The sequence below is a fragment of the Gallinula chloropus genome, assembly GCF_964237585.1.
Source record: "Gallinula chloropus genome assembly, chromosome: 1".
In the NCBI taxonomy this organism is placed as follows: Eukaryota; Metazoa; Chordata; class Aves; order Gruiformes; family Rallidae; genus Gallinula; species Gallinula chloropus.
Genome location: NC_140085.1, coordinates 27,671,423 through 27,686,372, shown reverse-complemented (window position 1 = coordinate 27,686,372; position 14,950 = coordinate 27,671,423).

Here is a 14,950-nt window from a genome sequence, read left to right as displayed (position 1 = left end):
TCTCCCAAACCAAGTCTCCTCGGGATCAGGAAACTTACTTTCACAGACAGACTTTGTTTTTATCCACATCTGGAATGACTCATGGTGCATGTGAGTTTGCTGGCAGCTGTGAGAATAAATATCATTACATTTTTGTAGTTGAGTTTCATTTGTTATATGGGCCAGTTGGAATTTATTTTTGTCCAATAAACAGCCGCAAGTAACTTCATTAAAAGACACTCCTGAATCCTAGCTCCACAGCTACTCCTCTGTAACGCAGGGGGCTATACGCTAACCCGTGTCTAAGGCAAAAGCCTCTCCTGGAGTGATATATAGCTGCCCTTGGATGCTGAAGCCAAGGAGTGGGGCATGTGCTCTGGAAGAACACTTTGCTACTGTGATTCATATAATCACTCTTTTATTAAGAACATATAATGCCACTCTTAGACTTCAGTTCTGCAAGACAAGTCCTGGCCTTTTCTACAGTTTGGCCATTGCAGAGGACAGGAAGGTCTAAATCCTTAACTGGCTCTCTCCAGTGGTCCTACGGAGTAATGCTAAGCAGTCCTAAGTCTACAACAGCCAGGCTGAATGTGGAGATGTGATGCTGAATAAAGAGGCTGCTGACAGGCATCTCCTTGCTGACAGTGGCCCCAGATAAGACAACACTGAGAACATTTATTCCTGAGAGACCCAGCATGGAGGAAGGTGCAGGTATGTACTGTCCCTGGCACAGCTACATTCAGCAGTATCAGGGGACGCTTTGAGGGAATACAACGCTGGAATAAGACCAGGCTTCTGTGTGTTGGAACAGGCTGATGGAAAATAGGAACATAAAGGAGTATTTAGTAGAATCAAGGAATAGGGGATACTCCATTTGGTGCCTTGCAGTGATGAGTCTAATTCTTTTTTTCCTAAGTGACTGTAAGCAAGGAACAAATCCCCAAACATCCATGAATTTACACGGGTGTAAAATTGGCACATAAGAAAGGAGTCTTCAGCTCAGACTCTATAAATAGAAAAATTAAGGGAAAGGACCAAGAGCTGGAATGCCAGAGGACACTGGCACAGAATTAATGGGCACTGGCAGGAAAGCATGGAGAAAACCTACTCAGTTCCTATCTGCCTCATGCCAAAGTCTGGCCTTAGCCTCAGTCCCCTCATTCTTCTCTGTCCCAGCTTCAAATAGCACCAGCTGTAAAGGAAGGAGGAGGGTCAAATAAGGTTGCCTCGCCTAAGGCAACTCCACTTCTTTTCCTACATGGACAGATTTTCCTATGGTCGGACAGCCTCAGGTTACTCCCACATGAACAACACATGAATGTAAGACAGTGTTTTACATGCCAAGGAGATGAAAAAAGGTATAATTCAAGCCGAGAGTGGGTCACTCTCTCAATATATACTCTTCTTATTACCATAATATATTGGGTCAGGGTCTGAATGCAAGGTTAAAGCTAGGTGTAGGCTCAATCAAATGTGTCTATCTGGAAATTATGGAGCTGAGTAAACTACTTTTACATTACCCAGACAGAAGAAGAGAGGGAGATGGTTATTCCTACTTAGCTCAGATAAGTCAGTACTGGATGAGTTGCTTTCTAGAGGAGGTGAATCCACTCATCAGCACATCAGCATGGCCAGTTCTGAAATGATGTCCATCAAGATAATTTGCACCAAGAAGGTGAAAGTTTTATCATAGTAAGGGCACCATGATCTGTCAAGCCCTGAGAAAAAGACATTGTGGTATAGCTCCTACTGGAAAGACTTCAACAGCAGGGAGTGCTTGAGGCAGTACACTTAAACCACCTTAGTGACAAGCCTCTAGCAAGCAAACACGGTGGGCATAGATAGCTTCATTCAGCAGCCTAGCTACCCTGGCACAATGATCTTAATGTCAACAGGGTCTGTGAACAAGATGTTTCCAAGTCAGGTAAACAAGGAAGAAATGGCACTTAGGATGTGCATTGCAGGCTTGAGAAATGAAAGAAATTACACAAAACCATAAAAAACTGTGGGGTAACAAAAAAAAACCCATTTTCAGTAGTATTTGGGGGCGGGGGGGGGGAGAGAGTGGAAAGTCTTCTGAGGTGCTGTATAATTTCATTCTTTTCATCAAAGGAAATAGCCACCAATAAGAGAGGATGAAGGAGGCCAGATGGGCTGCATCCCGCTCTAAAACAAAATCAGAACTGTTTTGCAGAAGGAGCCCTGCTGTGCCTCCTGACTGCCAACAACACTTCCTTTGCTGTTCATTGCCACTGCTTAACATAACCATACTAGAAAGAGAGAGAGGAATCCTAGGACATTCATTCCCTAATCTCCTCTACCTCTGGAGCAATAGAGGGGCAGCAGCTGAGAGAGACAGAAGAGATATCTGCTAAGACTGGCATACATGTCAAAGGGACATGAGAGTAGGAAACAATTACAGATTTCTCCTTTTTCATACCCGGCCAGATGTCACTCTGAAGCTACATTATGTGTGATTTTTATATTATCACTACTTACTTCTCCTTACTATGAATCTGCCTACAGTATCCTCTCTAGAAGCCTTTTCTTTAGGCCAAATACAAACTCTTCCCACCTGTGGCTCAAGGCCCCACTCCTCAGTGCAGTCTTCAGGCATTCCACCTTTGACAGCCTCTCTGAACATGCAACAACCGTAGGCCAAATTTGCCTTTAAGACTGTGAATGATGCGCTCACATCTGTTTTCTTACAGGAAATGCAGCTGTAAGTAGAACACATCCATGTAAAATAAAGAATGCTTTCCCTGTGGCATCTCCTGAAGAAGCGTAATGTCCCTTTCCCCCCTTAAAACTGTAGATCTTTTTCTTTTCCATACAGATGTATATACACAGAGTCATATCCTCCCTATTAAAAAGCCCTCCAGATGAAGCCAGGAAATAAATCTTTTAAGCACGCTCAGGGCACTTCAACTATACAGCCTCCATTCTTCTCATGACTATATTTTATTAAGTAGTTGCTCAGTTTCAGCTCAAGGCTGTTTCTGCCTATGCTGGAGGTTGGAATCGCTGCAACTGTGATAATTGCTGAAGCAGGGTAAAAATCATCACTATAAATATTAAACAGTTCTGGATTGCTTTGGATGTATGAAGCAGAGGTGTTTTATGGTGAAGGATTCATTCTGAAGGGTGAAGGGTGCCATGCTGTTGAAACGAGGAGGCTGAGAGTTAGACTGCTGGCTGGTCAATATTCAGGTCTTAAGCCAGGGTAGTTCTAGATGCTGTCACAGCTGTGTTAAGGTGAATATTTATGTTTTACCAAGTCTCATAAATTTAGGTGTTGGAGCTACACATCCTCCACTGCTCCCTGTATCTGACCTTTCATGAACAGGAAAGGTGTGACAGACTGCTGCCTCTGGCAGAATGTTTGAGGTGAAAATGGACATTTATGCAACTTTCAGTGATATGGCTAGATATCAAGGGAGCAGTTTTCCTTTTTCATTCCTCCACCCTGACATTGCCAGTGAGTGCCTGTACACACTGCTACTCCCACACAGGCTTTTTAGGAAACTTGTAAACAGGGCAGGGAGGAAAGAAATGGGTAAATACCCAACTGGGAAGCTGCCAGCTGCCTTTTTGCAGCCCATGCACAGTGAGAACAGAGAGCTGGTTGTGGTACCCAAAGCTGTCCTTCCTTCCCATCACAGATACAGCCATGGTGAAAGGACAGCTTCAGCAGGCTGGGAGTGTACAAACCCTGTATTTCCTAGGGTATGCCCTGGAGCCACCAGTGCCTCAGGCGAGGTACCCTTACATGTCCTCTTTAGTAGCTCATTGTGTGAAACAAGTTATAACCCAGAAAGAGTATAGAAGGGGAAGCAAGGCAAATCGTGATTCAAGAGGAACAGTCTGTAGGTCTTTCAAGATAAATAGTCTCTTTTTTTCAATGGAGAATATCAGATCATGATGTCAGTTTAGCTTTGGCTTTGATGAGCTTCTGCCAAACCCAGGGCTAGGTTGCAGTCACACGTCATTCACTGTGATCATCTTTTGCAAATCTTCTGTCAGATAATTTTTAGATTTGCCCTATTTCAGTTAGAAAACAGAGGCGAGCGGGGTGGGGGTGGGGTGGGGGTGGGGGGGTGGGGAGGGGGGGGCGGTGTATGTGTAGGAAGTTTCTCTGAACTAGAAAGTCTGCTTTGCAGGGAGAGCCCTACCTTGCATCATAGGCACTGCAGCATCTGCCTTCCAGAATGCCAGCACAGTGGAATGAGATTGATGCATGACACAGACATTGGTCTCCTTCCCACCATTGAGACGGATAAATGGAGACACACACACACAAGGTGACTCACTTGCTGAATGAATTGATGGTAGAGCTGGGGATGGAAAGTAAAAGCTGATCCATTCTTCTGGCCAAAATACAAGGCCCTGATCTGGCACTGCAGCAGCTTGCACAGCACCAGTGCTATCTACCAACAAGGGAGAGTAGCTTCCACAACAGGCCAAAAAATACATTCATAGCTAGGAGCAAAAGAGAAGAAAATTAAAAAGCACACAACCTCCCAGGAGAAGCAGAAGTCTTTTGAAACAGGACTACCATAATTTAAACTTAATTATCCATGACTCATGGTGGTCCTTCAGCTGAGGTTGCAGCTTCCTGCAGCAACAGGTGGCAGAATCTCACCAAGCTTCAAAGCAACAGCGGCCAGTATGAATCTTACACAGCCAGACAATGCAGTGGAGTTGAAAATGGGAAGGGACTTAGATGCATCTTCTCGTTGTCCTGCCTCAGAGATCCCTTGCCACCTTGATCTATCTGCCTGAGCTCACATTCACAAGTGCATTTCAATCCTGGGCTGATACCTTACAGATCTACATTTAAATAACCAAAATTTAAATTCTGCCCATGCAGCTTTGCAGATATCTGAACTCCTGTGAGGCTAGTTTAATGCTTGTTTCACTGGATCTACCTTGAAAACATTGAGCTGCTCACACCCTGTTCCATATTTCAAACAAAACATTGAGACTCGCCTTAATATTCACAAAAATTTACATCTGCAAATGCCCCATCTCATGACCTCTGCTGCACATTTCAGGTTTTTTCCACATAATCAGAAAGAAGATGTGGCCCATACTTATACATCACTCTATAACTTGATTGTTTGAGAAGTTTCCAGTTTTATAAGGAGTTTTATAAGATCCTGGCTCAGATCCTTTCTCTGCCTAAGGAAATATGAATAGACACTGTAAGAGATGACTCTAAGACCTGAATTGCAGGATCTTCGAGAATGGAGCTTTTCAACTCAGTTTCTGAATCTCTTACTACCTGCGGGAGGTAATTAAACATGCATTGTAGCAGAGAGAAGGAATGAGGGGATGACTCTTTGCCCATGATCACAGCATTCACACATGAGATGAAGGCCTTATTACCTACCTGTCTCTTTTATTTGGAGGCAAGATACATTCCACTGATATTTCATTATTCACCAGGCTCATGTAAAAAATGAAAGTTCAAGCTGCCTCAGGAATAATAGGTATTTGAATCCAGATGCTTGGATTGTAGATGAGTACACAACTAATTAACTAAGAAGAGATCCCTCTCTGTTTTAGATACAAAAAGGCAGGAGAGGTTCCATGTTTTACAACGAAAATTTGAGAAGAGACAAATAACTCCCACTAGCTTTAAGATCCAAAGAGACACAGAATTTAATATGCCCCTCTCTCCTTGGTATTTCCTCTTGACTAGCTTAGATAGTCTCTGTTTCAGCCTGGATTACGTGAATCATTCTCAGACATCAGTCTTTCTCCCCAGGCACTGTACAGAAAGCCTGGATACTGAAACTGGGACTGTGAACACAGCTCCGAGCAAAGTTAATCACGCTCACAATTAAGCCTGGCAATGCAGAGCCAGGGTTTCTTCTAAATCAAGACTCATAAAAATGATGTGCCAGTAAGGCTGCTTTGGTCAAACATGTGTTGCCCTACATAAGAATAAAAAGATGCCTCTTTAAAAAAAAAAAAAAAGATAATTTGAAGACAGTATGCAAGGGTAATTTTTGTTCAGTTCCTCAAGGACCAGCCAAGATGATGCTACTCACACCAACCCACAGATGAAGGACTGTGGAGGTACAGTAGTCAGCAGCAGCTAGCTTGCAAAGTTAGTGATGGGAGTCTGACGTCTTTCTCTTGCTACACCTTTTAAAATAAAGACTATCAATCTTCCTCGTGGCTGTTAGGGCAGTCGCTGATGTAAATCACTAGAGCTACACCTACCTTAGAGACTCAGTGCTGATTTATACCAGTTTACAGCCATGTAGTCCTTGCTGGGAAATGCAGCATAACCCTTTCAGAAAATTAAACTTTTCAAAGATTCCATCAGTTCTGCTTTTTTGCAACCTGTTGGCCGCCAATGTAAGCTCCAGTGGCATGAAGCCAATGCAAACACCAAGGCCATGACTTGCAGTTAAGCAACAGAAAATGTTGTTAGCAATGCTACTGTAGGACAAGGTCTGAAATAAAGCAGGCAAGAATTTTCTGTCACAAATCACTACTAATATCATACAGGAAGGTCAGATATGCACAGAATTTCCTGCCTTTCAGACTAAAAAGTCAGTAGTGACTTTCAGTGAATGTTCACAGAAGGTTTTATGATTCAATCCTCAGAACATCAGAAAAAGTATATCTCTTCAGTAAATATAGCTATGAAATGTTAAATCCAAAACAAAACAAAAACAGAGTTTGACAATACAAATCCAAGGATAACTGATGCCATCTCTGGAGCAGACAGAAACACCAAATGACAAATATAAGCTCATTACCACAAGTTATTTCCAAGGACAGCCACATCACAGCTTTCTACAGATCTCATGTTTTGGTTAGAGTATAACCCTAGATTCATAGGTATATTGAAACTGTGGACAGATATTGTTCTGGGGTAAAGAGAGAGGTAAAAGCTGTGGCTACTAAATACAAAACTAAGAGACGAGTGACACAGTAAAGGTGGATTATGTGGTGATGACATTAGAGCTGGGGTGTAATGCACTGGCATTATGTAAAGAGTCAGTCAAAAGTGGGGTGAGGCTGGATCATGCAAAGAGCATGACAGAAGAGTGGTGGGATTAAGAATGAGCACTGGGTGCAAATGAGGTTCTGGCATCAACATGCAGGCAACAGGAACTGAACACTGCTGGGCTCTGTTTTAAAAGGCCTGAGGTAAAACTTGAGACAATGGGAAGCAAAACGTGAAAGTTAGATCCCAGTCATTCCTGCTCTGAAAACTTCGTCCACCTTCTGCTTCTGCTGGTTAATCCAGAGACATTCCCTTTTGTTTATTCCAGTGTAGCACTGGTGCCACTCTTCAAGCCAGTGTGCATGATTTAAAAACAGAGGGAGGTGAAAGGACAACTCAATCCATTCTCTTCCCCCAGAAGCAGAGAAGTGGTTCAGCTCTTCCTTTCTCCTTGAGCAGCCAAGTGGGCAACTGGTGACCTGCAAAGCAAAATCTGAACTGTAAGATGCCCTAGTCAGTAGACTGATCATTCCCCTCTGCAAAATGAGCATTCCCCACCCCAGAAAGCTTGTTTTACAATAAGAAATCACAAAGCAATTGCATTTCTGCTGCAAAAATCCATTGTTCTAGTTTCTATTTGCCTAAGTAAGCAACTTAAACCATTTTGTAGGCATGGAGGATGCAGGGAGTCAAAAATTGTGAGGCCTGAAGGCCTGATGCGTGCCTGACACCTCAGATCCACGGAGAATGTGCAGGTCGAAAGCTGTTACTTTTCCATACCACTGGTATGCTCGACTGTCAGACCTCCAGAGAAGCAATTAATCATTTTCTGAAGTTGCTAAGTTTTCAAATTTAAGAACAACTTTGTGGCAAAGGTCCTCAAAAGGAATTCAGGGGCCCTTCAATTTCTTTCTCAGTGTGATACAGGTTTCAAGCGAAAGGCAAACTTTGAGTAAACCATTGACTTCTCTGCCTTGGTTCCCTGTGTGCAGAAAAAGGAAGACAATGCTGCCCTTGCACCTCATCTATTTATCCTGCTAGACTGTCAAATCTTTTGGCCAGAGACTGTCTGTGCTATACCAAGCAGACATGAGCCTTCACCTCTGCTGAGGCACTAGAATGCTTTAGGTGTTCAATCAATCCAACATACTGTGCCTCTGATTGTAGTGAGACACAAAGACAAAAGGAGAAAGGAATTTTCACTTTATTTTATTAAAACAGGTCAGATCCTGATTCATTCCTGAATGACCTAAGCAACAGAGATTTTTAGCATGCAGACTTGCTTAGCAGCCTTAGGAGATGAAAGAATGACTATTTTCTCCAAGTTAAAATCAAGACACCTTGTTCAATGGTGGGAAGGTGGGAGGACACATAAGAATGGCAACAGGTAGTAGGTCCTCACTTCTCCAGGCCTTTCCTCTGCTCCATTTTGTGAAACTGCAGCTTGATCACAATGGTAAGAGCTTACACCACAGCTTAACTGACATCACAGAAAGTAACATACAGGTTGGAGAGGAAAAGGAGGTCAGAAACAATGAATCTCCTAGCACAGTATAAAGTAGCAATCAATACCCTGTACACATGATGTGTTGGATGATTGTTTAAGACACACTTTTGCACTTGTGAACCAGAATTTTTCTTGATAAACAACTTCAAAGTGAACAGCATCTTAAAACCCTAGACTGTATCTTAGGCTTCAGGAGGAGAGACAGCTCATTGATTTAACAATTCATGCTTATAGATAAAATCTGTCCAGGATGGCAGATTCATTCAAGGATGAAGGAGCAAAGGTGAGTGTCAACCATGGGTAATGCCCTGGATTCAACAAAGCTCTACAGCTGATTTAACCACTGCAGCTTTCAAGAGACTTTCTTCCCAGCTGCAATCCCTCTGTAGTGGCTCAGGTTCATAGGACATCCTCTTGCCTTGTGTGTCCATACGTGGCAGGGCAGAGGCAGATGCAAACTTCCCAGCCATCCTGCTGGGCTTGAAGAGCTGCCCATTGCCAGGCTATGGCCTCATCCCCATCAGGCTGCAGCTGCCCAGTGCCATGTTGCTTGACAACCTAAAATGCTACAGTGTGGTGATGAAACTGGCCCAGGGCCTTGATAAAACTGTTTTCAGTAGTGCCAGTTTCCTAAAAAACCCCAAAAGAAACCCAAACAAACATATTGTGTGTGTGAATAACAGGCGCACAGCAGAGTTCCTTTTCCTCTAGAAAAATAAGGGATGCATACAGCAGGCTGTTCTCTCCATGGAGAGGTCCACAGCCTCTCAAGTTAATGTATATTCCAGCTAATGGGAATTGTAATCATTGGCACCAGGCCCACATGTAGTTCAGTACCAGCCCTAGCACAAGGGAGGCATTCAGAGGCAGCTCACATCCAAGGGCAGGAGAAATGAGCTGCCAATTGTGTCAGACATGTTGCCTCAGGGGAAAATCTAGCTTGTGCTGCCTGCTGCATTTCTCTGATCCCTTCCAGAACAAGCTGCCTCTCTTGTGCCTAGCATCCACAAACCAACAAAATTAATAGCACAGTGTTCTCACTATCTGCCAAGATTTCTCGATTGCGTATGGCACAGTGCACGAGTGACAACACAACCAAATTACCTTTCTCACTGCTGAAGGGTGTGGGCTGGTGTCTCTCTGAATGCTCTCACTTTCTTCCTCAGTTTGGCACAAAAGGTTGAATGCAAACGTAATGGAAAAAACAGCAAATTCTCACCTCCCATTTTTTCCCTGGAAGAACTATACATATAAGTGCATATGAGAGTGTGTGTGTGTATGCATATGGGGGGAGAGAGCATGCTGCTTCCAGCAGCTCCCTCAGCAAGAGGGAAAACTGTTTTTCATGCTTGTGAAGCATGGTAGTACAGAATCCCTTGCACTGCAGTGACCTTGCTGCTCAGATGTTTGCACCTGTCATTTGTTAGAAGCTGTATTGGCTACTCCTTGCATCCTGGGCTGCACTATCAAGGGCCAAGAGACCAAAAGAACAGTCTAATTAGCTCCAAACTTGCACCGAATCTCCAGTGAGCTGGAGGTGCTGACCGAGAGAGACCTAGCTCGTATCTATCTGTCAGCTGAACAATTCCCTATCGCTAAATCGCTTTAGATCGCTGGAGCTTGAACCATTACTGTTGTTCCCAACAGTTTCTGTATTATGCAATAGCAAAAACTGTAATGGAGGCCACACCAAGCCTATTTCTTGTACATCACCCTTGGCTAAATCAAGTGAGGTGTTGACACATGACAGCTACACATACTGCAGAAGAGAGGGAGAAAGTGTTGTCACCATTTTCTAAACAGTAAAATCAATGACATTCAGGTAATCTAGAGGTGGTAGGGAGCATGTTTCTACTTAGGAAACATCAGTTAAATGAAACTGAAATGCTCGGAGGAATAGGAAAGTATGTGTACCATTTCTGGGAGGAAACATTTATAAATTTATTCAAGGTCTGGCTTGATGGGGCTCCAAGCAACCTGATCTAGCAAAGATGTCCCTGCTTACTGCAGGGGGGGTGGACTAGATGACCTTTAAAGGTCCCTTAGATCCTAATGCATTTTGTGATTCTGTGATTCTAAACCCCAGATGGAACTGTTGGTCAAAATTGAGAGAACATCCTGTCCTCAGTGGATGAACGATATCTTACAGTGCATTGATACAAGTTATAGAAAACTTGATTTCAAGTCCTTTCAACTCACACATCTAAAACAAGAGCCTTATCCATCTATTAAGTGCACAAGAAGAGAATCCTTCAGGCTCCTCCATTGTAAGCACTCCGTTTCCTTCAAGCAAACCGATATTAACTGAGGCAGGGATCCCAGCTTGGCTCCTCCACATCCCATGAGAATGTTATAACACTAGCTAATGCCTTCTTCAATCCACTTCTTAATGAGCAATTACTTACACAAAGTGAAAACGCTTTAACAAAAGAAGAGGAATGAGGTCAAACTTCTCTGTCTCTGAAAGGTGCTGCATTTGTCTTAACACAGACAGAACATTTTTGACAATGGTAAAACTTCTGTGTGGCAGGAATCCTGGTTTCCACTCAGCATTAATTATGCCCCTGTAACCAAAGATACAATAAAGCTTAATAAACCTCATTAAGTGAGGTTTGGGTACTAAAATCCAAGTCATTCTTGGTTTGGATTTAGTACTTCTTTTAGTTGAGCTCCCAAAGCTCAAAAGGATTATGCAAACAGTTGAAGAAATACTTCCAGTTTGGCCTCTCTCAGAGCCAAATCATTATGTCAGGCTCCACAGAAAGCAGCGGTAGGTTTTTATCTCCAGATACAGGTTTTATGAATAACCTCTTGGGAGAAACATGTAAATGTTTAATAGAAATCAAGTTGCCTGTCTGTCTGCCTGTCTGTCTCTCATGCCTCTGTGTTCACATAGATGTCACATCTTTAAACCAGGCTTCAGTTTGATCAAGCAGAATTTATATCTCTAATAATGTGGATCTGCTTGGAAGACCTCAGGATCCAGCGGTGTAGTGGTATTGCTATCTGGAGAGCAGGAAAGACAAATATATTTGGCCTCCAGGCTGCAGAGACTTGGTGCCATCAACAGTCAGAGGAAGGTATGACAGCTGCCGGGCAAAACCACATCAGACCCATCCCACTGTTTCAACTAGGTCCCCACTTGTAGGAGCCCACAACCAGGACAGCTGACCCAAACTGGCCAAAGGGATATTTCATGCCATATGACATCATACTTAGTATATAAATTTGGGGAAAAGCTGTCCAGAGGGATGCTACTTAGGAACAGTCTGGGCATCACAGAATCACAGAACTTTAGGAGTTGGAAGGGACTTTGAAAGATCATCTAGTCCAACCTCCCCTGCCAGAGCAGGATCACCTAGTCTAAATCACACAGGAACACATCCAGGCAGGTTTTGAATGTCTCCAAATGAGAACTCCACAACCTTTCTGGGCAGCCTGTTGCAGTGTTCTGTCATGCCCACAGTGAAAAATTTTCTCCTTATATTCACATGGAACTTCCTATGCTCCAGCTTGCACCCATTGCCCCTTGTCCTATTGCTGCCATCACTGAGAAGAGCCTCGCTCTGTCCTCCTGACTCTTGCCCTTTACATATTTATAAACATTAATAAGGTCACCCCTCAGTCTCCTCTTCTCCAAGATAAAGAGACCCAGCTCCTTCAGACTTTCCTCACAAGGAAGGTGTTCCACTCCCTTCATCATCTTGGTGGCCCTGTGCTGGAATCTTCCAAGGAGTTCTGTGTCCTTCTTGAACTGAGGGGCCTAGAACTGGACACAATACTCCAGGTGCGGTCTCACCAGGGCAGAGTAGAGGGAAGAAGGACCTCTCTTGACCTCCTAAACACACCCCTTCTCATACACCCTAGGATGCCATTGGCCTTCTTAGCCATGAGGGCACATTGCTGGCCCATGGTCATCCTGCTGTCCACCAGGACCCCCAGGTCCCTTTCACCTTCACTGCTCTCCAACAGGCCAGTCCCCAAACTATACTGGTACCTGGCGTTCCTCCCTAGATGCAAGATCTTACCCTTGCCCTTGTTAAATCTCATTAAACTTCTCTCTGCCCAACTCTGCAGCCTGTCTAAGTCTTGCTGAAGAGCAGCACAACCTTCTGGTGTGTCAGCCATCCCTCCCATTTTTGTGTAATCAGCAAACTTGCTGACTGTACACTCAATTCCCTCATCCAGGTCATCAATGAATTTATGGAATAATACTGGTCTCAGTACCAATCCCTGAGGGGCTCCACTAGATACAGACCTCCAGCTAGACTGTCCCATTGATCAACACTTGCTGGCTTCTTCCCTTCAACCAGCTCTCAATCCACCTCACTACTCGACCTTCCAGACCACACTTCCTCAGTTTAGCCACGAGGATGCTGTGGGAGATGGTGTCAAATGCTTCACTGAGGTCAAGGGAGACCACATCCACCATCCCACCATCATCTATCCACCTGGTTATATCCTCATAAAAGGCTATTAGATTAGTCAAACATAACCTCTCCTTGGTGAAAACAGGTTGACTGCTCCTAACTACCCTCTGAGCCTTGATGTGCCTAGAGACAGCACCAAGGATACATTGACCCATCACCTTTCCAGGGATGGAAGTGATGCTGACTGGTCTGCCGTTACCCAGGTCCTCCTTCTTGCCCTTTTTGAAGACTGGAGTAACATCTGCTTTCCTTCAGTCCTCACGCATCTCTCCCATTTCCCAGGTCTTAGATAAGATGATGGATAGTGGCCTAGCAATGACTTCCACCACCTCCCTCAGCACCCTTGGGTGCATCCCGTCAGGACCCATGGATTTATGGATGTGCAGATGGTTTATTTCATCCCTGACCTGATCCTCATCAACCAAGGCAGACTCATCGTTTATCCTGACATCCTCTGGAGCTTCAGCCTTCTGGGCCTCCTGCAGTCTCTAGCAGCATAGACAGAGGCAAAGAAGGCATTCAGTAACTCTGTCTTCTTACTAGCTTCAGTCCAAACAGAATTTAAAATAATAATAGGAAAAAATGTCCAGACACAATCCTCTTGATACCACGTGTATACCCTCATAATCTCTAATTGTAGATCCTCTGTCACTATTAAGGTCACTATTAGCTAACCTCCTTTTGTGGCTTGTATAACTTCATGATTGTTAAACTAAAGCAACAGCACCAGGTTCAGGGAGTGTTCCAGAATCACACTAATTTCCCTTCTAAAAGGTCCCTCTGTCTCCTCACTTAAGGCTGGCTGTTGATAGCATAACTGAGGGAAAACCAAAATGTGACCTTGTATCTTTAAGAGCAGGTTCTAATGGTTATGCCACATATTCTCAAAAATGGGATAGTGAGGGAAGGAGACAGATTATGCTGAAGCAGATGGCAGTAAGAAACAAACTGTGATTTAATATAAACATTTAAGCAGGAAAAAAAAGGATTTTAACATAATCCTTTTTAAAATTGTAAAATAAAGATAGTTGATCCCTCTCTTCTTCCTCTCTTTCAGCCACTATCTTCCTTTTTTGTTTTTGACAGTGAGCCTAATGGAAAACACCAACAGCTGAGCTAAGTTTCTGAAACATTGGACAGCAAAGGGAAAAGATGAAGGGAGCTTTGCAGATTTTGCAGGTTACTGCCTCTGCGACAATAACCTCTTTTATTCCCTCCACTCCCTCCCTCTGGGGATGTACATGGCCTGCTGTCTTTAGTTAGAAAGCAGAAAGAAACTTAGCAGATAAATGGGTTCAAGCATGTGTCCCAGGGAGATAATAGCTCTGACGTTATTCTAATTTTCTCCTAGTAAACTAGGGCTTGGTCCTGAAACACCCTCTCAGGCAAGAGGCCCATACATATTTCAGTAGTCCCATTTTAATCACAGAATAATATTTGCAAGAGAGCTGTTAGGTCTTCATGGATAGCTGAATACAGAGGAACTTTGTGTTTGGTGTTTGACTGCTGGAAAGGAGACAGGACATTCAGATGCCAAAGCAGAAACTGCTTCCCCAGTGTGCTGACCCACTAGCAGCCACGGAGCAGGAAGGATTTACATTCTCTCCAGCAGCTGTGGTTGCTCTGCCTGCTGTTCTTATTTCTTCCTAATTCCTGGTCCTATGGCCTCCTCTTATAGTCATCCAGTGCCTTTCCTATTCCTGGTATCAGTCCCTGGGGTAGTGGGAATGGCATGAGCAGAGGACATTTGGGAGCCACGTGCTATATGTCAGGTTTGTGGCTCTGAGTGGTTGTTTACTCTTTCTCCTTCCTTGTAAAAATGTTCTTATTAGTTTACTCCTATATTATAACACCCACAAGTGCCTACTCTCTGTGGTTCCCTCTGGCTTGCTCAATAGTCTGCTGAGGTGCTAACAAATTGCAGGAAAGGCAGTGAAGGCACACGTGTTAGTGCCTTCTCTATGCTTTCTCTTTTCCCTACATGCACACACATCACCACAGAAGAAGCAGCTGACCCCATTGGCAGAAAAAGGTAACCAAAACGTCCAAGACCCCACCCAAGGT